At 41.3% G+C, this 27,242-nt stretch overlaps 1 protein-coding gene and 1 long non-coding RNA gene across 2 annotated transcripts in view; one reads left to right on the forward strand and one right to left on the reverse strand.

Annotated features, from left to right (window-relative positions):
- Positions 1-27,242, reverse strand: part of LOC126192236 (uncharacterized) — a 473,949-nt gene that overhangs the window by 381,261 nt on the left and 65,446 nt on the right. Inside the window, exon 2 of the long non-coding RNA XR_007538476.1 lies at positions 7,732-7,763. This is a non-coding gene — a long non-coding RNA (uncharacterized LOC126192236). The remainder of the gene's footprint in view (positions 1-7,731; positions 7,764-27,242) is intronic.
- The window catches only part of LOC126192219 (uncharacterized), a 433,600-nt gene that overhangs the window by 304,542 nt on the left and 101,816 nt on the right, over positions 1-27,242 (forward strand). The gene's annotated exons all lie outside the window — the stretch shown is intronic.

Below are 27,242 nucleotides of genomic sequence, written 5' to 3' on the forward strand. Positions count from 1 at the left end.
GGGCAATAGTCATGCTGAAACCACATGCGTTGTTGAACGTCCACGGCAACAGCCTACAGTAGTACTGGTGGTTGCTGTTCCACAAACGTCCATCCAACGTGCCGTCGATAAAATATGGATCACTGAGTTTGTTCCTCATGATGCCACACACCATACGTTGACTGACAAAGGACGACAATAGTCAACTTGGGATTGTCTACACTCCAGTAATGCAGATTAACACTATCATGGTTTTTGAATATAGACTCACCGGAAAATAGTACCTCGGAAAAGGGAGTTGGGTTGTTTGCATTTGTGGACGTGCCCATTCGCAAAACATATCTGGTTATGGAAACCGGTCCCGTTAAGTTCTTGATGCAGTAACATATGATATGGATGATAGTTTGACAATGCTGTATTGTGGCAATACAACCTATGGGCATACCACAATCACAGTGTAGTGGCCGGGCGCTTATCCGTGGGTCGTTATGCACTGCCGCTAGTACAGCTATGTCATTAGCTTCTCAGGTTACACGTTTGCTTCGTTTCCTTTTCCTAGTCTGTATGAAGCCATCAAAGGCGTTCACAACCTTGTAAAAGAACGAAACAGAGCGAGCATCTCCGGAAAACGCTCGACATACAAGGCAATAGCATCCTCAATATTTGTGCATTCTCTGTAAATCAGGATCATTTCAGTTTTTTCTTCTGATGTTGCACCAGTCATTGTCCACTTGCATGTCTGTTTTCCAAATGATAGATGTGCACGCAATGAACACTGTGCAATTATTGCAATGTTTAGAGCCAATGTCTGTTCTACATCTGCACGCTATGTGACCTCCAATTGCAGTGTACTATCTGTTACGATTTGCTGTAGTTTGCTACACGGCCACGGTGGTGCCTCGAGTAGTCCTCTGTTTGATATGTCGGAGGAATACAACGTTTTGAATGGGTTACCAATCAGAACTTCCGAAATATTGGCCTGTCCTACCCTCGCAGCATGGCAATGGTATCCCACGTGCCACTGGATATTCAACTGCCACAGAATAGCATATCATAAATTACTATTGTGTATCCATTTCTATTCCTCCGATTGCAGTGCCATTTGTGGCGAAACGAAGAAAATGCTTCAGACAAAATGTATGTACATCTTGCAATAAAAAATGGGAGTTCCCCCCCGCGAGAAAAATCAATTGGAATTATAACTTTTTTTGATCTGATGTGTAGTTTTCGAGATATTTAAATGTCTTCAGTTAAAATGAACACCCTGTTTATGGTGTTTCTGCACAGCAGTTACCGACTTTCAGATGTTTGTTTGTTTGCCTGTGTGTGTGTGTGTGTGTGTGTGTGAGAGAGAGAGAGAGAGAGAGCAGTACCTGGTCGGAAAAGCTTTCCTGGCACTGTAGTGATGACACAAAACAAAAGAAAGGAAGGACACGAACAGGGTGAGAAAAGATGTTTGTTTTGCTTAGTACAAATAAAATACTGGGACGGCTTTGGCTTGTATACACAGTACATAACATTACACACATGGCGATGACAGATGACACAGCATGTGCACAGTCATTGTGGCCGTGTTCACTGTGAAACTTCATTTTACCTATCGACAGAATGGCAGTTGGGTGGAACCTTACATGAACACAGAGCTCGCTGATATGCATCTGGCGCATGAGCCATTGACTGCAGTGGGCGAGGCACACAGTAGCTTTACACCCACTCCTTCAGTGGGGAGTCAACAAAGTGAGTAAACGGTAACAATGGTAGCCAATGATGAGACTGTGCTGGAGCTGGTGCAGAATGATCCCAGTGCCAGTAAGTGAGCTATCATCAACCATGTCAGGATTTCCCACTGTAGCGCCTGGCAGATTCTGCATGGCAACTCCATGAATCTGTATCACAGCCACAGTGTGCAGTCACTGGACGAAGAAGATTTTGGTACGTGAGTGGCCATTGCAAGATGACATTTACAGATGTGCACAACAGATCCCCTTGACCCACCCACTACTTTGTTCACCAACGAGGTGACCTTCATACAGGAGAGAGAAACAATGTAACACCCACATGTAGTCAGAGGAGAACCTACATGCAACTAGAAACCTTGGAGCCCAGAGATAGTTTTTAGTTAATGTATGGGCCAGCATCATTGGGGACAACCCTGTCAGACCATACTTGTTGCTCCAGTGTATGACAGGTACAACCTATCACTGCTCGAGCTATTGGACAATGCACACGTACCAAATGCAAAGGGTTCTGCCATATGATTTCAGCATGATTGGGTCCCATCACATTACAGCCTTGATGTGCCTTGTCAATTGAATGCAGAGTATCATCAACACTGGTACGACCAGGGTTCGGTCCACTGGCCAGCAAGATAACAAGGCTTCACTTGCCTTGACTACTTCCTCAGGGGATACATCACTGGTGTAAGAAATCCCCATTAACAGTGCGGAGGAACTTGTTGCATGTATCGTAGCAGCTGCTGTGGAAGTCTGGGAAATGCCTTATGTTTTCCAGAAGATCAGATCTGCTATGCATTGGAGATGCATGCCTGCACCATGGCCTGGGGCAATAATTATCAACACCTTCTTTGATGACAATTGTTGTCTGTTTTAGTTCTTATTTCTTGGTTTCTTCTGTACTGAATATAAAAATCATGTTTTTTTATCATTTTCATGTCCATTCTTTGTTGTGTTTTGTGTCATCACTACTGCACCAGGAATGCATTCCTGACCATGAATTGTTATGTGATTTTCCATTGTCTAAGTGCACTCTGTCTTTCCTGAAAGCCTGTAACTACTGTGCTGAAACACCCTATATATACATATTGTGTACAAGAAGCAAATTATTCATACCAGTGATACATAGTTTAACTTTCTTATTCCCTGTTACAATGGTCAAATGTATCTTCCCCTCAGTTTCTGCATAACCTCCAATATGTAATATTTTTTAAAGCTATTTCTCACACTTTGTCTTTAATTTCATTTCATCACGATTGTTAATTTAATGTAAATTGCTATATAGGCTATTAGTTCCTTTTGTGCGACATGTACGTATTCTCCTTTCTGATGTTGTCCTCTTTTGCAATATGTACATATTCTCTTCTGTTGAATTTAATTCCTTACTCATGCTGTTCTCCTCTTTCGTACTTTCCCAAACATGCATGAACACATGCATGCATGTGCAGTCATAATCCCCCCCCACACACAGAGTTTCTTTTTATATTCTGTCTTAATGTTTACTGGCTAATAGTATTAATACAGTGCCTACTCTTCCAAAATAGCTCAGTTTCCCCACAGTCTACAACTGCAACTGCACAGCAAAGCCATCACAGCTTTTTGCAGTTGGCAGTTCTTTCACTCCTCTCTCAGGAAAGCAAGCACTAATCAAGTGCAAGGCAACAACCTTGTGGTCCTTTCATATCTCTGAAAAAAGGGAAATATGGCTACTATCTTCATCCCACTGTAGTGACACTGATGGATCCAACATGCAGTGGAATGCATACAAACTGGGTTTCCCTTGTAGATGTGAAGTGTTCATATGTTTCTGAAATAAGTACCCCTGAGTTTAACCCAGTGATTTCTCAATTTAAAATGTTATCGAAGATCAACGATTTACCTGTAAAATCATAAAAACTGTCTAAATGAATAGCCAATGAAATAAGATTTGAATTCAAATTGCAGGTAAAATAATGCTGACAGTGAGAAAGAGTATGAGCACAACATGAGAAAAATGACATTGAAAAACAGAGTAACTGATAATAATGATCCACTCTAGTGGTAAATAACTTTGGTCACAATTAAGAAACCAGCTCATAATCGAGTCACACTGCACATTACAGCATTTTTAAGGCTGTACTGCACAGTTTAGATGTATTGGAAGAAAGAGCTGAAAGATGTGCTGAGAAGTTGGCAGAATATTTTTAATGTTGGATAGTAAAAGATTAAGTACAGACATGTCTGTAGTACATGTATAATGGATCCAAAATCTGGAAAGCAATGAGAGTTGAAAACTACCACCAAAAAGTATGTACAGTAATTTGAAATGCTAATATAAAATGAAAACCCTTACAAGCCACCAAATTAAACATGAAAGTCAAAACATGAATATTCTGTGAAAACCAACCTAGTGTGCTGACCAAGACTTAAGATATATGGCTGTTGTTGTGGAAATAACATGTTAATATATTACACTGGCTACCTTCTCCCCAATATCGTTCAAGTCTGGTACAACAAGGATTGTGATAGGAGGATGGTTTCACCAGAGAATGATAGTCCCAAACCAGTGTTCTGCTGTCATCCAGTCATTTTGTCAAATGATAAAATCTAAAGTACACAAATAAACTGATAATACTTGTTACAGATGATGCTGAATAAGTGCAAGATGTAATAGTGAGAAACTCATTGAGTGTGCCCACTCTACAACTTTGCAGCACATGTGCAAGGTGCTCAGCTGAGTGAGTGCCACAATGCCATATACACCAGGCAGGTGGCTGTAATGTTAGTACTGGTTATCTTCAGTAACTTATGATGACCTGTATGAAGTTGTCCAATCTCTTACATCACAGTCATGGGAGGACCATGCATTTCGGCCATGTTTCCTCAGTCCTCTAGAGCTACAGCACAGCTAAATGGGGTAACAGTCTTCCTGCCCTTTATTTATCTACCACTGTTCGCACCAGACTCATCCTACATGAGTCCATAAGATGTCCCAACCATAAGTGCGATGTAGCTTTTTAACAGTTTTGTAGACTATAATCCTTTTCAGTTATAGACCACAGTGTGGTCTGATATTAAAGTCATGTAATAAAAATTATACTACACATCAATGTGAGATGGTATTAAGTGGGAATTATGTATGAGTGTCCTCCAAAATGGAAAAGGTCACTGCTGTCACATATAATTTCATGGGATCTTTGAAGAGAACCTGGCATTGGTTAATGAAAACATTCTTGGTGTATCATCAGTAGTGTCAGAGGGCACAGTTTAGAGAAATCTTGTTGTTCAAATTGAAACACTGATCATATGAAACTGCAAATGCCGTAATAACTATTTCCAAATTATTCAGTCGCAAAACCTGCAGTCAATCATCTGTGTCCCCATGAAACTCTAAATGCATTTGAAACATATGATAACCATTACCAACTACAATGGTTCAGAAGATGATAGTAGTGGACACATATGTCTGAGAACCCATGATACGCTGCGAGCTCGACACATTATCAAATAGTACTTGGACAGTTACATGAGATGTAGCTCACATTGTGTGAGTGCAAGCAATTCCTGGGGAAACAATGAACTAGTCACAAAATGCATTAAATCCTTGCACTGATGTACAGTACAAATTCTGGTTATACTTGAAAAAAATTTGCAATATGAGTTCCCATGCAGTACATAATATATCTGTCAATTCGGACATTTGTTACTAAGAGTACATCAACACATTTATGCTGCCTATTCAAATTTTTATTCTTGAGTTTCTAATGGTGCTCAAACATATTTCATTTGACAATATTTTCACCTTCTATGGTTCATATTATTTTGTGATTATTTTTAAATAAAGCTAAGAAACAGTCAATGGAGAAAGTGACATCCTTCATGAAATACGAGGGCTGTCTGAAATGATCTCACTCACAGATCGAAGCAGTACGCATGTCATCCCCCCCCCCCCCCCCCACCCCCCATGTTGATACGTATATTAGTAGATGTGAGGTAAAGTTACAAGTCATTCCAGCAACAATTGACTGTAGGCAGTTGTTTGAAGCAGTTGTGGTGTGCAAGCTGTTGAAAATTGAAAAACTTGAAGTATCATACAGTGATTAAATTCTTTGTAAAATAAGGTTTAACACTGACCAAAATACATTTGCAGCTTGTAACTGTGAAATCCAGCTCGCCACACTCAATTTACACAGTGAAGAAATGGGTGATTGAGTTTAAACATGGCCATGAAAGTGTCCAAGATGAACTACATGAAGGATGTCTAAAAAGTGCAAGCACACCGCAAATCATCAGCATATACAGGCATATGAAATTGCTAATTCTCTAGGAATATCACAGGAATATGTTGGTTACATCTTGCACCAGGAATTGATCATGAGAAAACTTTGCACAAGATGAGTGCCACAAGTGCTCACTTCAGATCACAAACACATTTGCACGACACTTTCTAAAAGGCGCTTGGTGGGTTTTAAGAAAAACAGAAGTGACCTTTAGCGATGATACATGACAGTAGATGGAACATGGATTCGCCACTACACACATGAATTCACACAGCAGTCTGTGCAGTGGATAGAAATCAGTTCTTTGTCTCTAATGAAGGCAAGGACAGTGCCATCGGCAAGAAGTATCATGGTGTTGCTGTTTTGGGATGCAAAAGGAATTTTGCTGACTGGCTATCTTGAAAAAAGTAAAACCATAACTGGAGAATACTACTCTCAACTTCTAACGAAACTGGCCACAATCATTCATGAAAACAGACCCACTTCAAATAAGAAAACAAGCATCTTCCATCATGGCAAGGCACCTGCCCACAACAGTGTCTTGGGAATGGGAAAATAGCGAGATTTCAATTACGAAGTGCTGGAACACCCACCCTGTTCCCCAGATTTAGCTACCTCAGACTTCCATCTATTCTGAAGAAATTCCTCACTGGCCAGTGCATTTTATCAAATCAAGAAGGCATTGTAGCTGTAATTGGGTGCTTTGCAGCACTTCTGGAGGAAGGGGATAATAGCACTGGAACATTGCCAAATCAAATGTATGATATCAGAAGGGTTTATGTTGAAAAATAAAACTTCTCTGAAAGCGTATTCTGTCATTTTCACTATCAGGCTAAGAACTTTTCACACAGCCCTCATCTTACATGACTGTGAACCCAAAACTAGAATAATATTTTTACTTGATTATTAGGGACTATAAAGACTGACCAATAGATTACAAATCAACATTTTGATCCCTGTTCACACAACATGTAGAATGTTGCTAGCTTTTGAACACTTTCAAATAAAGATGTATTCATATGAAGCACAATAAAACTGATCTGAAATTAAAATGCAGCACAGTTAACAAATGTTGTGACAGCTCTATCACAAACCCATGGAAAAATGATATTATAGTACAAAATATGGCTAGTTTTATTATTATGATTTGTTTCTTTTAGATAGTTCCTTTTTAAACTTTACTGTTATATTTTAGACTGTAATGTTCTAATGAACTCTGGTAATGCTGTTCTAAAGAGCTCATGAATATGGCTGCTATTTTCCCTCTTACTTGAAGGCAGATAAATTGATGAAAATAAAAAAAATATAATTGTTACAGACTTTAATAAGTCAAAGAGAATATTTGTCATTGTAAGTAAATTCTGGTTTTGAATGTGGATTGATATATTTGAAACAAATCAATGCCACACAATATTCATTAATGGTGCAAAGAACTTCATTACATAAGGATTCTTGCTCTGAACTATTTTCAGAACCAGAAAAAAAACATAATGAACAGCCACTAGGAGAAGTATGGTGAATAGGGAACAATTTTTAAAAGAGTTCCTGTCAATGGATCAGAAAAGGGGGCCTCATACTATAATTCAACTTTTCTTAAAAAAAAAATACACTCTCAAAAATTATACTAATTACACTTACTAAAGCTTATTTTGTTTAACAAAATTCCATATTTTTATGGGGAAATTTATCAGTATGTCCTCATGAGTGATCATGCCCTCACACATAAGATATCATGTCTGTACAAAAAGAATTTCACTCACCTAACCAGTGTGAGGCAGCACAGTGTTCCGCCCTGTAAACAATAATGAAAACAAAAAAACTTTAAGACAAGCAAAGAAGTAGAAAATTACAGACTGCCATACAGTGAAGTGGTCACAAGATAAACAATGGCAATAACAGCAGCTCCATTTGTAATTTTTTAAATAACAGAAGTCTTATATCAGGATTTACTGTTATTGCCACCAGTTATATACAGTTGTGAAGTTCATCACACTCATCAAGAAATTAATGACTAGATAAACATATGGTATGCATCTCAATGTTCATCAGGAATAAATGGATAAAAAAACTAGAAAATGCACAGTTTTATCATTATTCGATCGGTGTAGTCACTAAAATTAAGAAACAGTAAACAAGAAAAAACAGCAGAGCCTTTAACTCAAAATTAGAAATCGCAATGGTATCACTTAGTACGAAGAGCTGCTCTTCATTAGTTGATGGAAAGAAAGCAACATTGAGGCACAAGATGGGGGGAGGGGGGGGGGGGGGGCAAGTAGTAAAATAAAAGTGATGAGTCACTGCAAAATTTTTCATGTCCCATAGTCACATGTGCTTATCTGAAGAATAAAATAAAATGACAAAGTTCTAGATTTAGAATGTAAGATAACTCAGTGCTGTTTTCATTACAACAAATAAACATATATTCACTTCAAATGCTTATGCTTGCTATGCACGTCGATGGCTTCTTTTCAGTAACTTGTCGCCCAGTCTGACGTGGTAATAGAAGACAACAAACCGAAAGACAAAATTTTAAATTTCACATTAAAAACAATCATTCATGCAGAAGGTTATGTAGACATAACATTGTTTGTCCATCACACAGACTCCCATATGGAAGACATACAATTAGACACCCTTGGTGTTGAAAGGCAATTGAAATTACAGTTCGATTTTACAGACTATATAGCTTGTATTCATCACAAATATCTCACCCATCATAAATTCCCTAATGACTGGAAAAAAGTGCAAATTGTTCCTGTGTATAAGAAGAATTACAAGAACAGATCAGTGCCCACAAAATTACAGATCCATATCCACAACATCAGTATGCTGCAGACTTCTTGAACTTATTCTCAGTTTAAATATAATAAATATAAGGCAGAAAATCTTCTGTCCTCAAATCAGTACAGTTTTAGAAATCACCACTCATGAAAAACTCAAGTGACCTGTTTCGCACATGACATCCTGGGAGCCATGGCTGAAGGGCAACAGGCAGATCCCATATTCCTAGATTTCTGGAAAACATTTGACATGGTGCCCCACTGCAGACTGTTAATGAAGATCCGAACATACGAGATAGGTTCCCAGATACGTGAGTGGCTCAAAGACTTCTTAATTAATAGAACCGATTATGTTGTCCTCAGTAGTGAGTGTTCATCAGATACAATGGTACCATCAGGATAGAGAAGATCCAAAGAAGAGCAGCGCGTTTCGTCACTGGGTTATTTGGTAACCGTGATAGCATTACGGAGATGTTTAGCAAAAACTCAAGTGGCAGACTCTGCAAGAGAGGCGCTCTGCATCGCGGTGTAGCTTGCTCGCCAGGTTTCGATAGGGTGCGTTTCTGGATGAGGTATCGAATATATTGCTTCCCCCTACTTATACCTCCTGAGGAGATCACGAATGTAAAATTAGAGAGATTCGAGCGCACACTGAGGCTTTCAGACAGTCGTTCTTCCCGCGAACCATATGCGACTGGAACAGAAAAGGGAGGTAATGACAGTGGCACGTAAAGTGCCTTCCGCCACACACCGTTGGGTGGCTTGTGGAGTATAAATGTAGATGTAGATGTAGGAGTAAACCAGGCAAGTGTGATAGGTTCACTCTCATGCTCTATATAGATAATTGATTCGACATATCGTGGTGAGCACAGATCTGTGACAATTTGCTGCTGTTTTGCACTGTATGGCAGAGCATGACTGTTGAGTAACTGGAGGATGACTTGAACAGAATTTCTATTTCGCATGCTGAATGGCAACCTTTTCTAAATATGGAAAATTGTAAGTTAATGCAAATGGTGCATGTGCTACTCTGATTTGAAGAGGTCAGCATAGGAGAGGAATTCGCAGCAGGTCATATCTATCTGCTAGTAATTTATGAACAAATATGTCCGGTACCGGTACTCAGTAGTCTTGTATTTTGTTCACAGAACTACAGTGTGGAACTATACTGTATGCTTTCTAAATGTTAATAAGAAAGGCATCATTCTGGGTGATGATGTATGCTGTTCTGGAACTCAGGGACAAACACAGTGTGCTGCATTTCACAATATCTCTGCATGCAAAACCCTGTTTATCTATATAGTAACGTTTTTAGTTCTCAAAAAAGGTCATAAAGTGAGAGCTCAAAACATGTTCAATAATTGTGTGGGAGACTGACGTCAGCATGAATAGTCATTATGTGCATCTCTGAGAGGACCTTTCTTGAAAACCAGGATGATCTGCATTTTTTCCCAATCATTTGGTGCTTATTGTTTCAGAAACCCATGATAAAATACTGCTAGAAGGGGAGCAGGTTCTTTCACATAATGTGCTGCATATTACAGGTACAGTATTTCCACTACTGACTTATTTTGTCTCATTTCCTACTATACAACCACTTATACTAGTTTCTGCCATTTCCATTACTAAAGTGGTGGTTGAAAGGAGAATTTAAACTTCCACAGTAAACCTTTTGGGAGACTGAATTCTGTATTTCAGTCTCCTCTGCCATCTGGCATTTTGGTGCCATTATATTGTCTGCACAACCAATGAGATGATTTAGATACACTTACTAATGTTATGGAAGTCCAAATCTTCTTAGAATTTTTGTCAGATCCTTTGAAAAAGTTTTGCTTTGTAATTCATGGAACATTTTTTTGTATAGGTCTCCTTATACTCATTTTGGTTTTGTTCAGCATTAACCACCAAAAAGGTTTTTATTTCACACAATTCTTAACTTATTTGCTTTTTAATATGGTTATTGAGCTATACCAGATCTTTTTCATCCCTCTCAATCCTGCTCTGAATAGATACTGAACACAGTTTCTGAGAAGCCTGCATTTTTGACAGGCCGCCTCCTCTTCCCCCTCCCCCCAAAATGGCACTGTCCTGTTTCTGCAGGGAAAAATCTGAGACTACCCCTCTTGTTTAGTTAGAGGTCCCACATTATTGAAACAGTGAACTTGTCCTAATTGAAATGATAGGAAATTGTTGGTGGAAAATTGGAAGATGCCAGAAATTTGGATCAGTATTCAGTAGTACTATTATGTTTGAGCTAACCCACTTTGACCTACTTTAAAATGCTGTACTCCAAGAAGCATGACTAATTTGGTAATGGTTTACTTATGGAGAAAATTGAAGTATAAAAGATGTCAGCAGCCTCAAGATAAAATTGCAATATAGATCAAACACCCCACAAATTGATGAAACTGGTGTCAGAAAATTATGCAATATGTGGCAACTACTGATGAAAAAGAAGCACAGCAGCAAAAAATAACTAATGTAGAGGAGTGAAATTCTGGGAATACATGTGTCTATGCAATGAATTTAAGTGATTAACATTGCTAGATCACAGGTTAATGTAAGTGTGAAATGCTGGTACATTAATAACCAGTGTAACCACCAGAATGTTGAATGTAAGGATGCAAATGTGCATGCATTGTGTTGTACAGGTAAGAGATCTTAGTTTGTGGGAAGGAGTTCCATGCATGTTTCACTTGGTGGTTAAATATAGGGACAGTTAATGCTGTTTGTGGATGTCACTGGAGTTGTCGTCTGATGATATCTCATATGTTATCGACTGGAGACAGATCTGGTGATCAAGCAGGTCAAGGTAACATGTTGACACTCTTCAGAGCATGCTGGGCTACAACAGCAGCATTTGGGTGAGCATTATCCAGTTGGAAAACACCCCCTGGAATACTGTACATGAATGGTGACACAACAGGTCAAATCACCGGGCTGACATATAATTCTGCAGTTAGAGAGTGTAGGATAATCATGAGAGTGTTCCTGCTATCATACAAAACAGCACACTGGACCTACGTGTATGTCCAGTGTGTCTACTGCTCAGGTTGGTTGCAGGCCCTCAGCTGGCTACTTCCTAACCAACGCATGGCAATCACTGACACTGAGGCAGAACCTGATTTCATCAGAGAACACAATAGATGTCCACCTGCCCTCCAATGAACTCTCACTTGACAGTACTGTGTGTGAATAGCAATGGTTGGAATCGGTGGAATGCACACTACAGGGCATGTGGCTCAAAGCTGCCCTTGAAGTAACCAATCTATAACAGTTCATCGTGTGGTTGTGCTGCCAATTGCTGCTACAATTGCAGCATAATGCACTACAGCCACATGCCGAATACAATGGTCTTCCCACTTGGTAATGCCATAGGGCCATCTGGAGCCCAGTCTTCTTGCGACCATACTTTCTCATGACCACTGTCGCGAATAGTCATGTACAGTGTCTACATTCCTGCCAAGCCTTTTTTCAGTATTACACGAGGAACATCCAGCTTCTTGTAGCCCTATTACATAGGCTCGTTCAAATTCAATGAGGCACTGATAATTATGTCTTTGTCAATTTAAAGGCGTTCTTGACTAACATCAGCTCACCATGTCCAATCTCAAAGGTAATTAATGCTCACGGCTGTTACAGCATGTATTTAAAGCATACCTGATTTGCATCCTCATAGTAACTCTGCAACAGGTGCAACATTTCAATAGACATCATCTTCCAGATGTAGGAACATGCCAATCAAGTTTCATATATGTCGTACAACTCCTTGGTGTTGCTTTTTTATCAGTGTGTGTCCTCAGCAAGTACTAAACAACTCCTTGCACACTGCCAGATGATCACTGCTCCCACCACCGCTTGTCACTGTTTCTCTACTGGCTAGTTTGAACTAACTACAAGCAAGTTTCAATTTGTTCGCCTCCTCCCACCAGCACTCCTGCAACGGTGTCATATAAAAGCTTAATGCATTTGGTAGCAGAAATAAGCTGAGAACGTCCTCAGACTCTCAATTTACGCCAGTTAAAATTTATGATAACACATAATATGCTGATAAGAGTGTTGTGGTATCTACTATCAAATGGTGTCTTCAACATAGCTATTATATACAGACAGCTGCAATTGTGATCAGTGGAGATAGCTGCAATGTAGATCAGTGGGTCCAGTCAGCCAGCTGTTTTGTTGGACAAACATGTAATTAATTGCGGAACCTTCAGTGAGGCAGTGGAAATGGGTATAGAAATTTTAATACAATCTTGTGGAGTTGGTGTGACAGGATTCCTCATCCCAGCCAAACGAAGTGTTTATATTTGGGCACTATGATGCACGTCACATTTATGTATGCAATATATATAAGCTTTCAGGAACTGTGCCTCATGGTTTCATTAAACTTTGACCTTATATAGGTGTATTCAGATATCCAGCTGTTCTAAGCCATTTAATAACAATAGTGATATTACATGTTTGCACGCACATATTCTTTTTAACAGATTTGTTCTCTCTGCTATCTAATGCTGGTCTCAGACAATGATAAACTATCATGTGTTTCCAGTGGATGTACCAAATACCAATTCTTCATTAGTGTCAAATGAGTGATAACTGCAGATATTTTCAATGAGAGTCATGAAAAATGACATTTTATATCACATTGATCATTTGTGTGGACTGGGAAATTACAGAATTGCATTGATTTAAAATCAGTTCTTTGCAAATGCTGAATGAGCCAAAAATGGAGTTGTTTTCAGTGTGTATTATATGTTAATTATTTTGTAAATATCAAACAACACATGACAATATATTAAAATTATTCTTCAATAAGATACCAGATTTTAATATTTTTCTTCCCCTTATAGGACTAAGGATTTTCTGTATGTTAAGGTCTTTTATTACATGATGAAGTGGTCCAAGCAGTCCTGTCGTAGAGTGTTTGTGGTAAATGTCCAGTCATGTATTAGTATATAATCAATGGGATCAGTTGTAGAAAAGAAAAAGGCGAATTTCTACCAGATTCTGTTAAGAACAATTGAAGCTGAATCCTCATGTTGTGGTATTTTGGTTATACAACTACTAAAAAATTTTGAATGATTTCGTTTTTTTTAGCATGTTTATTTGCTCTCAAAAATGTATCCACCACTAATATCAATTGCTGCAAAATATATTGTCAGGTATTGAGAGTTTAACATACAATGCATTCTATGATAGTACAGCAGTATCACCTCAAGACAAAGCAAAGTCAAATTCCATCTTTATTTTTGATGATACTGCATGTGAGAAATAGCGGCAAAAAATTATTTCTACTTTGGAAGTCATAAGGCTGCTGATGTATTCTATATATCTAATATATTCCCAAGTACCAAAACAATTATTTAAGAGGGTAAGAGGAGCACCAAAACAGTTGGTTCATGACAAAAACATCAACAGTGCATTCAAGCACTACATTAACAATTTAAAATACATATATGAAGGTCATCTGGGTATGGATATGTCTTTCAATAATTTCAAAAGCATCTGTGCTAACTGCTGGAACCAAAGTATGGGATTTAACTTGTTGGTAAAACACTGAGCTTGAATGACTGATGATACAAAAGTTTTCTATAAGTATGTCAGTAAGTATTATTACTCCAAACACTTAATTACACTAGCATGGATAAGTTTGACAGGCTGCCTCACCACCAATCATGTGTTGATGGCTGTAGAATCTTCAGTGACAACTACCTTCCAGAATAGCGTATTCATGTAAATCAGTTTTGAATGTAGACAGCTTGGTGGTGTTGGTACAGCAACAAAAGCTGTGACCTGTAGAGGAGTAGTGGTGGGAGAGGAAGACAAAGCTGGAACTTACTGGGAGCTCATCAAAACCAGTCACTAGAGGAACAGTGGCAGCAATGGTGGTGGTGGTAGCTATGAAGTTCAGGAAACCTGCAGCAGCTTGTTCAAATGTTTCTGTGAAGTTATCTTGACTGAGGCAATACTTCTTTTACATGACATGAATCACCTAGTTCCCACATATTACATTTTTTCAACCAGCAATGTGGGCTACTTGCACTACATTGAATTTTCATCCCTATGTTGTGGTGCTCTTCAAAAGAGTAAGCTTACTTCCTCACACGTTATTCTTCAGGTATCACTTAACATTTTAAATTTGTCTGTTGAAAAGATTACAAGCAAATCATATTATTAAATTAATAACACTTACTAAAGTGCAGCACTTTAATTACTATAAGTGGATTAGCTCTAAAGTAATAGTAGTTACTGAATTCCAATTCAAATTCCTCAAGACATCTTGGATTTTGCACCAAGATTTGGTTGGTTGGTTTGGGAGGTGGGGGGAGAGAAGGGACCAAACTACTAGGTCATCGGTAATTCAACATTTTAATGATGGACAAATGGGCTAAACTACCACAGTGGAATTTTAAATAGCAGAAGTGGGGTAAATCTGCCATCTTGGTTTTTTCCATCCAGAAATATGGCGATGGAGGGGAGGAGAAAATCTGGTAACAAGCGTTGTGCTAGAATCACCATTAAATAACTATTTCTCATCAGCCAGTGATGTATGTACAGAGTCTTCCAGAAAAATGTGTACACTCTTTGTCAGATTCTATAGAGATATTTATATTGTTGTTCGATCTGAGTTATGAGTGTGTTGTAGTATGGCCTTTGGCTCAACAGGTGTTAGTACTTTCATCTCAGTATTGAGAAAACAAGATGGCTGGAGCACGCTTGACATTCGAGCAATGAGAATGTATTTTGAAGTGGTTTTTCAAGTTTGATAATGTCGTTGAAGTGCAACGTCAGAAGAGGTGGGAGTTTGAAACAGAACTGCCCACCCACCTAAAAATTAAATGCATCATTCGCCTGTTTGAATTGCGTGGAACAATTTGTGATATTCAGAAGATCAGGAAGACAGTGTACAGCTACAAGTCCTGCTTTGTCAGCTCTCATGTTGGAAACATTTGTTAATTATTCCACAGATGTCTGCTACACAATGGGCATGTGAAATGGGGGGTTAGCAGTATAAGTGTACAAAGAGTTCTCGAAGCTGCGTAGTGGAAAGTTTACATTCCATAATTACTGCATGTGATTAAGGATGACAATATTGATCACCAAATGCAATTTTGCGAATGGTATCAGCAAATGGAACTGATGACGAACAATTTGTGATGAAGGTAGTGTGGAGTGACGACGCACAATTTAAACTTAATGGAACCATGAATCAGCATACCTGTGTGTACAGGACACCAGGAAATCCACATGTTTATGTGGATAAAGCAGTCAATCTACCAGCGGTTCATGTGTGGTGTGGACTATCACCTAGGGGCTTAGAAGGACTCTTTTTCTTCGATGCTACTGTCACTGCAGAAATGTACCTGGAAATGTTATGCATATCAATTTTGCCAGGTATATGTGTGCTTTATGGAGCTGATGAAAAAGTCTTCTACCAAAGAATGGGGCACCACCACACTACCACCTTGCTGTACAAGCTTTCCTGGATGACAATTTTCTGGGGCATTGGATTGGATGAAGAGAGCCCACTGAGGTTCCCTCCAGTCACCAGATCTAACACCTATGGACTTTTAATTGTGGGGAACTGTGAAAGATAACGTCTACTGACATAAGCCACGCACACTGGAGGAACTCCACCAGGAGATTATAGTGACATGTGCAGCAATATCCACTGTAACATTGACTGACATAGTTGCGGTAACTGCTCGCCATTCTGTTATGTGTATACCCACCAATGGTGAACATTAAAGTAACCGTGTGAAAACTGAAGATTGTACAACATGTGTGACCAATTATTAAATGTAAAATAAACACATAAGTAATACTTTTCATTCCTTAAAGTGTGTATACATTTTTCTGGCGGGCTCTACATGTTGCCTAATGCTTATGAATTTTATCCATTTGTGCTCCACTTTTTCATCTCCAGACTTGAATATTTGAGTCAGGAAGAGAAAAGTCCACTGCCTCCAGAACCAATTGGCTACTGTCACTGCCTTCAGTGTGGAAGGACCTGAGTTTGATTGCTGGTACCACCTCTGATTTTTTTTCTGAAATGGTGAGGTCTGGAATGGGGTCCAGTCAGCCTTGTAAGGGCAAATGAGCACCTGCTTGTACAAAGGTTTCATCTTTCGGCTATATCGGCTGGAGGGATTCGCAACATGCTGAGCACATGTCCCTCTATCATAGATAGCTCCTCATACTGCCTTGTAGGCAGCTGTCGACCAGTCAGAACAGGCCTAAGGCCTAATCCGTGAGTGATGTTTACCTTTTACATGTAACTGAAAAGTCAATACTTTTACAAACATCTCAGTGCAATAAAAATTGTATGACAAGTAGTCTGGTGAAAGCATTTTGATGACTCCTCTTCAGCAGATTTTGTGTCAGTCATTACGCTTAAGCATTTACAGTTTGTTAGACTCCATTGCAGACTTTACTGACAAAAAAAATTGAAGCTATCTCCCACAGCAGCAATCAGTGACTCTAGCCTTTAGCCCATAGCCCAGGAAGGCATCCACAAATAGATACAGAACTTTCCAACTCATCTCAGTTGAGTGATCACCTTCAAAGGACATGACAAGAGTTCTCATTCAGGGGAATACACTTTGCACATATACTGTTCTACACCTGCATCATACCCCGCATGGTTTTGGTGGAGAGTAACATGTATAACTGCTGGTCATTTCCTCTCCTATTTCACTTGGAAATGAAGTGAAGGAAAAATGACTACCCATATGCCTCAGAAAGAGCCCTGATTTCTCTTACCTCATCTTCACAATCATTTTGAAAAATGTACATTGGTGGCAATACAACCAACTGTTCTCCAAAATTTTTCAACAACGCTTCACAAAAAGAATCCCATCTTCCCTCCAGGGATTCCCATTTGTGTTCACGAACCATCAGATCTACTGGTAACAAATGTAGCAGCGTGCTTTAGAATTGCTTTGATGCCTTCTTTTAATCCAACATGGTGAGGATCACAAACACATGAGCAATACTCAAGAATGAGACACAAAAGTGATCTATACATAGTCTCCTTTGTAGAGTTCCTAAAACTCTACTGACAAACTGAAGTCGCCCATTCACCTCCCCTAAGACAGTCCTTATATGCTCATTCCATTTCATATTGTACTCCAACGTCATGCCTAGATATTTAATGGATGTGACTTACTCAAGAAGCACACCACCAATACTGTATGTGGACATTACAGGGCTATTTTCCCTACTCATCTGCATTAACAAACATTTTTCTACATTTAGAGCAAACTGTCATTGATCACGATAGAAATTCTGCTGTCATACTGTATTCTTCTAAAGTCATTCAGCGATGATCCTTTCCTGTATAGTACAGCATCACCTGACAACAATGTTGGCTGTTCAGAAACTGCATTCGATGACTTCTCAGAGCAGGGTTGAGAGGGATGAAAAAGATCTGGTGCAGTTCAATAGCTATTACAAAAGCAGAAAAGTGAAGAATTAAGTGATGTCCATGCCTTATTGGTGATTAATGCTGAACGAACCCAAAGTGACTGCAAGAAGACTTATACAAGAAATGCTCAGTGAATTACAAAGTAAAATTTTGAGAAATGATTCGACTAAGATCCTAAGATGATTTGAAGTTCCATTAAGTCTGTAACAACCTAAATCATCTATTTGGTTGAATACAGACAATACTGACATCAAAACAGAACACGACAGAAAAGGTTGAAATAGTGAATACAGTCTTCCAAAATTGTTTCACTGCAGAGTATCATAATAAGAATTCTCCTTTTAATCATCACATTAATAACCAAACCGGCAGACATTGGGATACATGATTGAGTAGTAGAAAATGGGGCAAAATTGCCCTACAGTGTAAAGGAATTTAAACTTGTTGAGGTACCTATAAGATTCACCTTGGGTTATGTGAAATAACTTGCTCCGCTTATAGCAGCATTTATCATGGCTTGTGGAATGATAAGCACCAAATGACTGGAAAAAGTGCAGGTCATTCCTATTTTCAAGGAAGGTCCTCTTACAGATGCACATAATTATAGGCTTCTATTGCTGTACCAATCTTCCACAGAATTATTGAACATTTTTTGAGATCTCAAATTCATGAACTTTTTCAAGAACTAAAAACTCAACTATAAAAATCAACAGGGTTCCGCATGCAGAGATATTGTGAAATGCGGCATACTATGGTTGTCCATGAGCTTCAGAGCAGGGTACAATGTCACCCAGAATGATGCCTTTCTTCTTGACTAGCAGATAAATATGAACTGCCATGAATTCCTCTCCTGTGCCAACCTCTTCAAACCAGAGTGGTACATGCACCATCTGCACCACCTTACCTTTTTCCATTTTTAGAGAAGGTTACCATTCATCACACAAAATAGAAATTCTACCCCGGTCATGCTCCTGTCATTCAACAGCAACACTTTCTCATACACTACAGTGCACCAGCAAATTATCACAGATCTGTGCTCACCATATCTGTCTAATCATTTATGTATATAGAAAATGAGAGCAATCCTATCACACTTGCCTGGGTCACTGCTGACAACATCCTTCTTTCTGATGAACACTTGCCATCAAGGACAATGTGCTGGGTTCTATTAATTAAGAAGTCTTTGGGCTACTCACATATCTGCGAACCTATTCTGTATGTGTGGACCTTCATTAACAGTCTGCAATGGAGCACCATGTCAAATACTTTCTGGAAATCCAGGAGTATGGAATCTGCCTGTACCATTTCATTTATGGTTAGTAGGATACCATGTGAAAAAGGGTCATTTGAGTTTTGCATGAGCAACACTTTCTTAAAAAATAAAAAAAAAATATATGTCACAAAGGAATTATTTGAATGGGATGTAAATTGATAGATGTAATATAAATGTACAAACAAACAAATGATTACAAATTACAAACTGAACAGATCAGTAATACATTGGTTCACCTCTGGCCCTTATGCAAGAAGTTATTCAGTTGGCAATGACTGACGGAGTTGTTGGATGTCCTCTGGACGGCTATTGTGCCCAATTCTGTCCAATTGGCATGTTAGATCATCAAAATCCCGAGATGGTTGGAGGACCCTTACCCATAATGCTAAAAATGTTCTCAACAGGGGAGAATCAGGCAATCTTGCTGGTGATGATAGGGTTTGAAAATCATGAAGACAAGCAGTAGAAATTGTTGCCATGTGTGGGCAGGCATTATTTTGTTGAAATGTAAGCGCAGGATGGCTTGTCATTAAGGACAACAAAATGAAGCATATATCATCGACATGCTGCTGTGCTGTAAATGTGCCACAGATGATAACCAAAGGGGTTCTCCTATGCTGCCACACCAGACTGGTCAACAACTGACTGTGTAGATGTAAGCTTACTGTCCAATCCTATTCTCAAATTCAATGTGTGCTGAAACCATTATGTGCTTGTCCTCTCTAGATTCACAATACATGATGTGAGAGAAACATTGACATTTCTTCAGATCTCCACCTTCATTCTCACATCCCTATTAATATTGCAATTTGCAGAGACCTCTAAAATCATATGTGACACACACACGATTTCACACCAGCACTGACAGCAACAGGACAAAATATCGCAAAACCACTGCTCCTATTAGTTCAATAATGTAAAGGGAGCACAGGCTTCACACACTTTAATATTTAACATCCAATCAGCTTGTCCTGTTAATGTCATGCAGTTGGTGGTGATGAAACTGCACAGTTCAACTAATTTTAAAACAATTCTAATATATCATTTAATTTCAGTCCCAGTTACACATTTTTTAACACATAACTAATTTCAATCTCCCTGGATCATCTTCAAATCTATGTAACTGCATCAGCGACCTGTTGTTTCTGTGTCAGAAGCACACACCAGAGAGATACGGAAAACAGACACATTGGGTTGCTAATGTATCTATAGAAATCTGAAGATGATCCAGGGAGATCAAACCACATCATACATAAATAAATGTGCAACTGGCACTAAAAAACAAACAATGTATTGGAACTGTTTTAAATATCAATACAGTTGCTGTTCTGTCACAACAGATTTCATATTACCTGGGCAATCATCACAAAGATTTCATCTCCAGCACTAATAACATTGAGTATTAATGGAGAAAGTTAAAGAGAGGATTGTACAATATTCTTTAGACAGATATGTTTCAATTGAAGTACTAAAGTTGTGAGGGGCAGTAAAGACCTGCCTTGGTTTGACAGCCATGTTATAAAACTGCTACAAAAGCAAAGAGACCTTCGCTGCAAATTTAAATGGAGACAAAGCCTCACAGTTGAACAAAAATGAAACGATGCCAAATTTAGCTTAAGGAGAGCCATCCGTGAAATATTCAACAAATTCGAAAGTAAAATTCATCCGCTGCTTGACAGAAAATCTAAAGATGTTTTGTTCTCATGTTAAACCATTAAATGGATCGACAACAACTGTCTAGTCTATAACCATAATGGCACTGAAGCAGAGGATGATACAGAAAACACTGAAATACTAAATTTCTTTCTCCAAAACTGTTTCACAGAGGAAGATTGCACTGTAGTGCCTTCTTTAAATCATTGTATGAGCAACGAAATGGCTGCTATTGAAACAAGTGACCTTGGGATTGAAAATCATCCGAAATTGTAGTGTCGGCAGACTTGCCAACACTACGCACACTAATTGAAGGAGGCGGCCAAGATGCACGCGCTAACTCACGAAGGATGGAGTGAGGTCTGAAACAGGAGACTTAATGAATGCTATAAAGACAAGTATGTATCTTCTGGACTACTTAACTTTTAATCCGTCCTTGTATACATCGTTCTTGATTATACATCTGGAGATTGTGGCGATACAAATGAGACTCGTATGATACATGCACTGATACAATTGGCGCCTTGCTAAGTCGTAGCCATTAACTTAGCTGAAGGCTATTCTAACTATCTCTCAGCAAATGAGAGAAATGGCTTCGTCCGTATAGTCGCTAGCAACGTCGTCGTACAACTGGGGCGAGTTCTCGTACGTCTCTCGAGACCTGCCGTGTGGTGGCGCTCGGTCTGCGATCACACAGTGGCGACACGCGGGTCCGACATGTACTAATGGACCGCGGCCAATTTAAGCTACCACCTAGCAAGTGTGGTGTCTGGCAGTGACACCACATTCCTCCCCCGCAAATCGGCGAACGGTCGTGTTATAAGGCCTCTGCCCGCTGTGGGGAGGACCCCATGTTGACGTATGCGATGAGGTGGGGAGCCTAACAACAGGCGAGGCTGTGCCACCCGCACCCGGCCATTCGGTCCGAGGGGAGCTAGGAAACGCCTGAAAACCTAGTCCAGGGTGCACGTCAACATGCGGTGTATGCGCCCGTAGAGAGACAGGAGGGGCCGAAGGGTCGACCTCCATGTGGCCGGGGCACCCGACGGGCGAAGACGACATCTGGTCCGGAGCGGGCAAGAGTTCCATGGCGGAGGACAGCCGGTCACGGGAAGCGAGCGGCGGCGCATGACCCAGGGAGGCGCCAGGCGGTTGCAGCGACGCGTCCACTGCGGGCGGCGCCGGCAGGAGAACAGGCGGCGGCGGCGGCGGCGCGTCGCCATGAGGCAAAATGGAAGGCAGCGTTGGTAACACCTGGGGATGAGGCGAGCCAGTAGATGGGTCCCCAGGGCGCTGACCGGATGGCACCATCGCTGAAAGCAGACGGGGAGCGGCAGAACCCAGGCGACGACAGAGGCGCAGCTGATTGAGATGCCGACGCACCTCACCAGAGGCCCCCAAAACCAAATACATCGCACGGCCGAGGCAGCGAAGAATGCGCCCTGCGAGCCAACGCCGTGAACCGCAATAGTTGCAATAGAAAACAACGTCGCCAGGAGCAAAAGCAGTAGTTTGCCGCTGCACTAGAACCTGATGCGGCGGATGCAGCAAAGACATCAAGGTTCGATGAGGACGACCATGGAGCAACTCAGCCGGCGAGCGACCATCACGGGGCTGAGAGCGATACGAAGACAAAAAGAGCAACAATGCGTCCTCCCTAGAATGCGTCTCTTTCAACTTCAACATCTGTGACTTGAAAGTCCGGACCAACCGTTCAGCAGCACCATTTGACTGAGGCGAAAACGGCGCGGATGTCAGATGTTGAATACCATTGGCCTGGCAGAATGACTGAAATTCTGCGGACATGAATTGTGGGCCATTGACGGAAACAATAGTCTGTGGAAGACCTTCAATGCAAAAAATAGCAGACAACGCCTGGATGGTGGCAGATGACGTCGTGGAAGACATCCGGACAACAAAAGGAAAATTACTGAAGGAATCCACCACAACCAACCATCTAGCGTTCCAGAATGGACCAGCAAAATCGATGTGCAAGCGTTGCCAAGGGGAAGTGGCTGTCGGCCATACAAAGAATTTCCGCGGCGGCGCGGATTGTTGTTCGGCACACGCCATGCAAGAAGAGCACATATTCGCAATCGCAGCATCGATTCCGAACCAAGTACAGTGCTGACGAGCAAGTTGTTTCGTACGCACTATACCCCAATGTCCTTGGTGAAGAAGCCGTAAGACAGAGGACTGTAACGAACGTGGGACCACGACTCTGGATTGATCATTATCCGAACGCAACAACAAAACACCACGTCGTACAAAAAGTCTCCCCTTGTGAGCAAAAAATCGGCGAACCAACGGATCCTCGATCCGTGACTTTGACAAGGGCCATTGCGTAGCAACAAAACGCAAAACAGTAGCAAGGACAGGGTCAGCAGCTGTGGCTGTAGCGACACGACGAAAATCAATTGGAAACGATTCGACCACGTCATCGGTTTCCGAATCAATGAACATGCAAGCAAGTTCGGAAGAATCGAATGCTTTATCCTCAGCAACAGGCAAACGGGACAACGCATCAGCGTTTCCGTGCTTAGCAGTGGACCGATACAAGATATCGTAGCGGTACTGCGAGAGGAAAAGAGACCAGCGAATGAATTTCTGCGCTGTACGTGGAGGTACAGGCTTGTCGGATGAAAAAGCGATGTCAGAGGTTTGTGGTCTGTGATGATGGTAAAGTGACGACCATACAAGAAATCATGGAACTTAGTAACACCAAACACGAGAGCTAAAGCTTCTTTCTCTATCTGGGAATAATTGCGTTGCGCAGACGAGAGTAATTTTGAAGCAAAGGCAATAGGGCAATCATGCGATCCATCTTTGTGCGCAAGCACAGCACCGATCCCGAAATCCGATGCATCGACCATCAACAAAAGTGGTTTCTGGGGATCGAACGGCGTAAGGCAAGTATGAGAAAGCAACGCCGATTTCAACTGGCGAAAGGCGCGTTCGCATTCCGTCGTCCAGACGAACGGAACACCCTTATGGCGTAAGCGATGAAGCGGAGCTGAATTGGAAGAAGCGCGCGGCACAAACCTGGCATAGTAGTTAATTTTTCCCAACACACTCTGTAGCTGTTTCAAGTTCTGTGGCGAAGGCAACTCCTGTATGGCACGGAGGTGCTCTGGACTCGGATGTATTCCTTGGGCATTTATGACATGGCCCAGATATGGGAAGTCACGAGCAAAAAACACACATTTGTCCTTCCTCAAGCGAAGACCATGTTGTTGCAAGACCTGAAATAACGTTCGTAGGTTGGCTAAATGTTCGTCTTCTGTCTTTCCGGAGATCACAATATCGTCCAGATAGTTCGCAGCAGTAGGGACCGACGCACAAACAGTTTGTAAATATTGCTGAAAATGCAGGGGCGGATGCACACCCGAATGGCAGCCTTTTGAATCGGTACAATTCAAGATGCGTGTTAACCACCAAAACGCGCTGGGAGTCTTCGTCCACTGGTATTTGCAAGTACGCATCTGCTAGGTCCAATTTCGAAAAGTATTTACCCGGGCACAGTTTATCAAAAAGATCTTCCGGGCGGGGCAAAGGAAAAGTTGCAGTCACAAGTTGTGGATTCACAGTGGCCTTGAAGTCCACGCAAAGTCTCAATTTTCCGGAAGGTTTTGGCAAAATTACTAAGGGTGAGGCCCAGAGAGAAGCCTGCACCCGTTCAATTACACCTTGAGATTCTAAATCGTTTAATGTTCTTGCAACCTCATCACGCAATGCGTGGGGAACATTGCGCGCTCTGAAAAATTTCGGTTGCGCGTCCACTTTGAGTTCCAAATGTGCTTCATAGTTCTTAGCGCAACCAAGGCCCGGTGCAAAAATGTCTGCAAATTCCTCACATAGACTAGAAACACTGGCTGAAGGCACAGTCTGGTTCACTGATAGGATCTGATTTACTATAGACAAGTTGAACAACTGAAATAAATCTAAACCAAACAAGTTCACTGCCGTAGAAGAACGAAGAACGTAAAATGACACAAGTTTTGTTTGTCCCTTGTATGTGGCAAGCAGGCTGCACTGTCTTAACACAGGTATCTGCTGTCCTAAATAACTATTGAGCTGAACATTTGTGGCACGCAACGGAGGTTTGCCCAGTTGTTTGTACGGGTCTTGATTGAGCAATGAAACTGCAGCTCCGGTATCGAGCTGGAATGGTATCACTTTGCCTCCAAAGTCTAAGTTGACAAAAAGTTTATTGTCCTGCTGACGACAAGAGCGACTTTCACGTGCAATTTGAACTGATACAGGTACAGATGCACTTGCGACCTTACGGGAGTTCCGGCGACGTCGACGCACACTTTTTGTGGGACGAACACAGTCACTGTTAGATAAAGTGGCACTGGACGGGGTGGAATTAACGACATGAATGTCCATGGGCGAAGGTCCACGAGCCTGATTGTCCCTGGTTCGATTCCGGCGCGAAGCAAAGGGCCTGGAATGGTTTCGATTGTCTGATCTTAGCTTTTTCTGGCAAACACTTGGAACATGTCCTTTCTTATGACAGTAAAAGCAAATAGCTTGGCGTGACGGGCAATTGTGACGCGAATGTCTAGTTGCACACCGCGGGCATGATTTGAGCACGGCATTGGCCTGCTTACGCGGCACACGTGTTTGCGAGCTAGGCTGCAGCTGCGCTGACGTGCGCGAGGGCCGTTTAGCGTCCTGTGCTGCGCGCCCGGTGGGCCGGTCAATGCGACACACTGCTGGCGAAGTTTCAAATGATTCCTGAGCAAAGTCAAGTGTGTCTTGCCTATCCAATATGTCTATCACTTGTTGAAGGGAGGGATTTACTAGTTTCAAAATCTGTTCCCGTATGTGAACATCAGAAACGTTCTGTGCAATTGCATCACGCACCATAGTATCTGAATACGGAAGTCCACATTCACATGCAAAATCACAATCCCTAGTAAGTCCTTGCAAAGTTGCAACCCACTCCCTATTAGTCTGACCGGCCGTATGTTTGGTACGAAAGAACGTATACCTTTTTGCAACTACATTAACTGTTTCTTTGAAATAGGCATCTAAAGCAGACAAAATTTCTTCGTAGGACAGAGTTGCTATGTCGCGTCGGGGAAACAATTTCACTATCACACGGTAGGTGGACACACCGACACAAGAAAGCAAAAACGGCTGCCGCTCATTACCTTGAATTGTGTAGGCGGCTAGATGGAAGCCGAATTGTTGGGACCACTCAGTCCAAGACTCGTGGGCTGCGTCGAAGCTACGAAACGGAGGTGCAACGGCGGGTCGTGCCTGCGGTAGCGATGAAGCGGCGGCGGCCGCATCGTTTTGCAGCGCACGTTGACCCTGGATGAGCTGTCCAAGGGCATCCAATAAGGCCTGCGTCTGCTGATTCTGCAAGCGATAAAATTCGGACAGTACATCTGGCGAAGCCATGACACAAGTAATGTAAGCAAAGCAAGAAGAATGAAGACCGTTTTTTTACGCTCGTCGCCAAAATTGTAGTGTCGGCAGACTTGCCAACACTACGCACATTAATTGAAAGAGGCGGCCAAGATGCACGCGCTAACTCACGAAGGATGGAGTGAGGTCTGAAACAGGAGACTTAATGAATGCTATAAAGAAAAGTACGTATCTTCTGGACTACTTAACTTTTAATCCGTCCTTGTATACATCGTTCTTGATTATACATCTGGAGATTGTGGCGATACAAATGAGACTCGTATGATACATGCACTGATACAATTGGCGCCTTGCTAAGTCGTAGCCATTAACTTAGCTGAAGGCTATTCTAACTGTCTCTCGGCAAATGAGAGAAATGGCTTCGTCCGTATAGTCGCTAGCAACGTCATCGTACAACTGGGGCAAGTTCTCGTACGTCTCTCGAGACCTGCCGTGTGGTGGCGCTCGGTCTGCGATCACACAGTGGCGACACGCGGGTCCGACATGTACTAATGGACCGCGGCCGATTTAAGCTACCACCTAGCAAGTGTGGTGTCTGGCAGTGACACCACAGAAATAGCTCAACATAGGGAAGGCCACTGGACCTGACAGTATACCAATTCGATACTACATAGAGTATGTGAATGAACTTGCCCCCCTTCTAGCAGACAGGTACTGTAAGTTTCTGGAGCAGTGATGTCTTCCTGATGATTGTAAAAA

This window comes from Schistocerca nitens, chromosome 1 (genome assembly GCF_023898315.1).
Source record: "Schistocerca nitens isolate TAMUIC-IGC-003100 chromosome 1, iqSchNite1.1, whole genome shotgun sequence".
NCBI lineage: Eukaryota > Metazoa > Arthropoda > Insecta > Orthoptera > Acrididae > Schistocerca > Schistocerca nitens.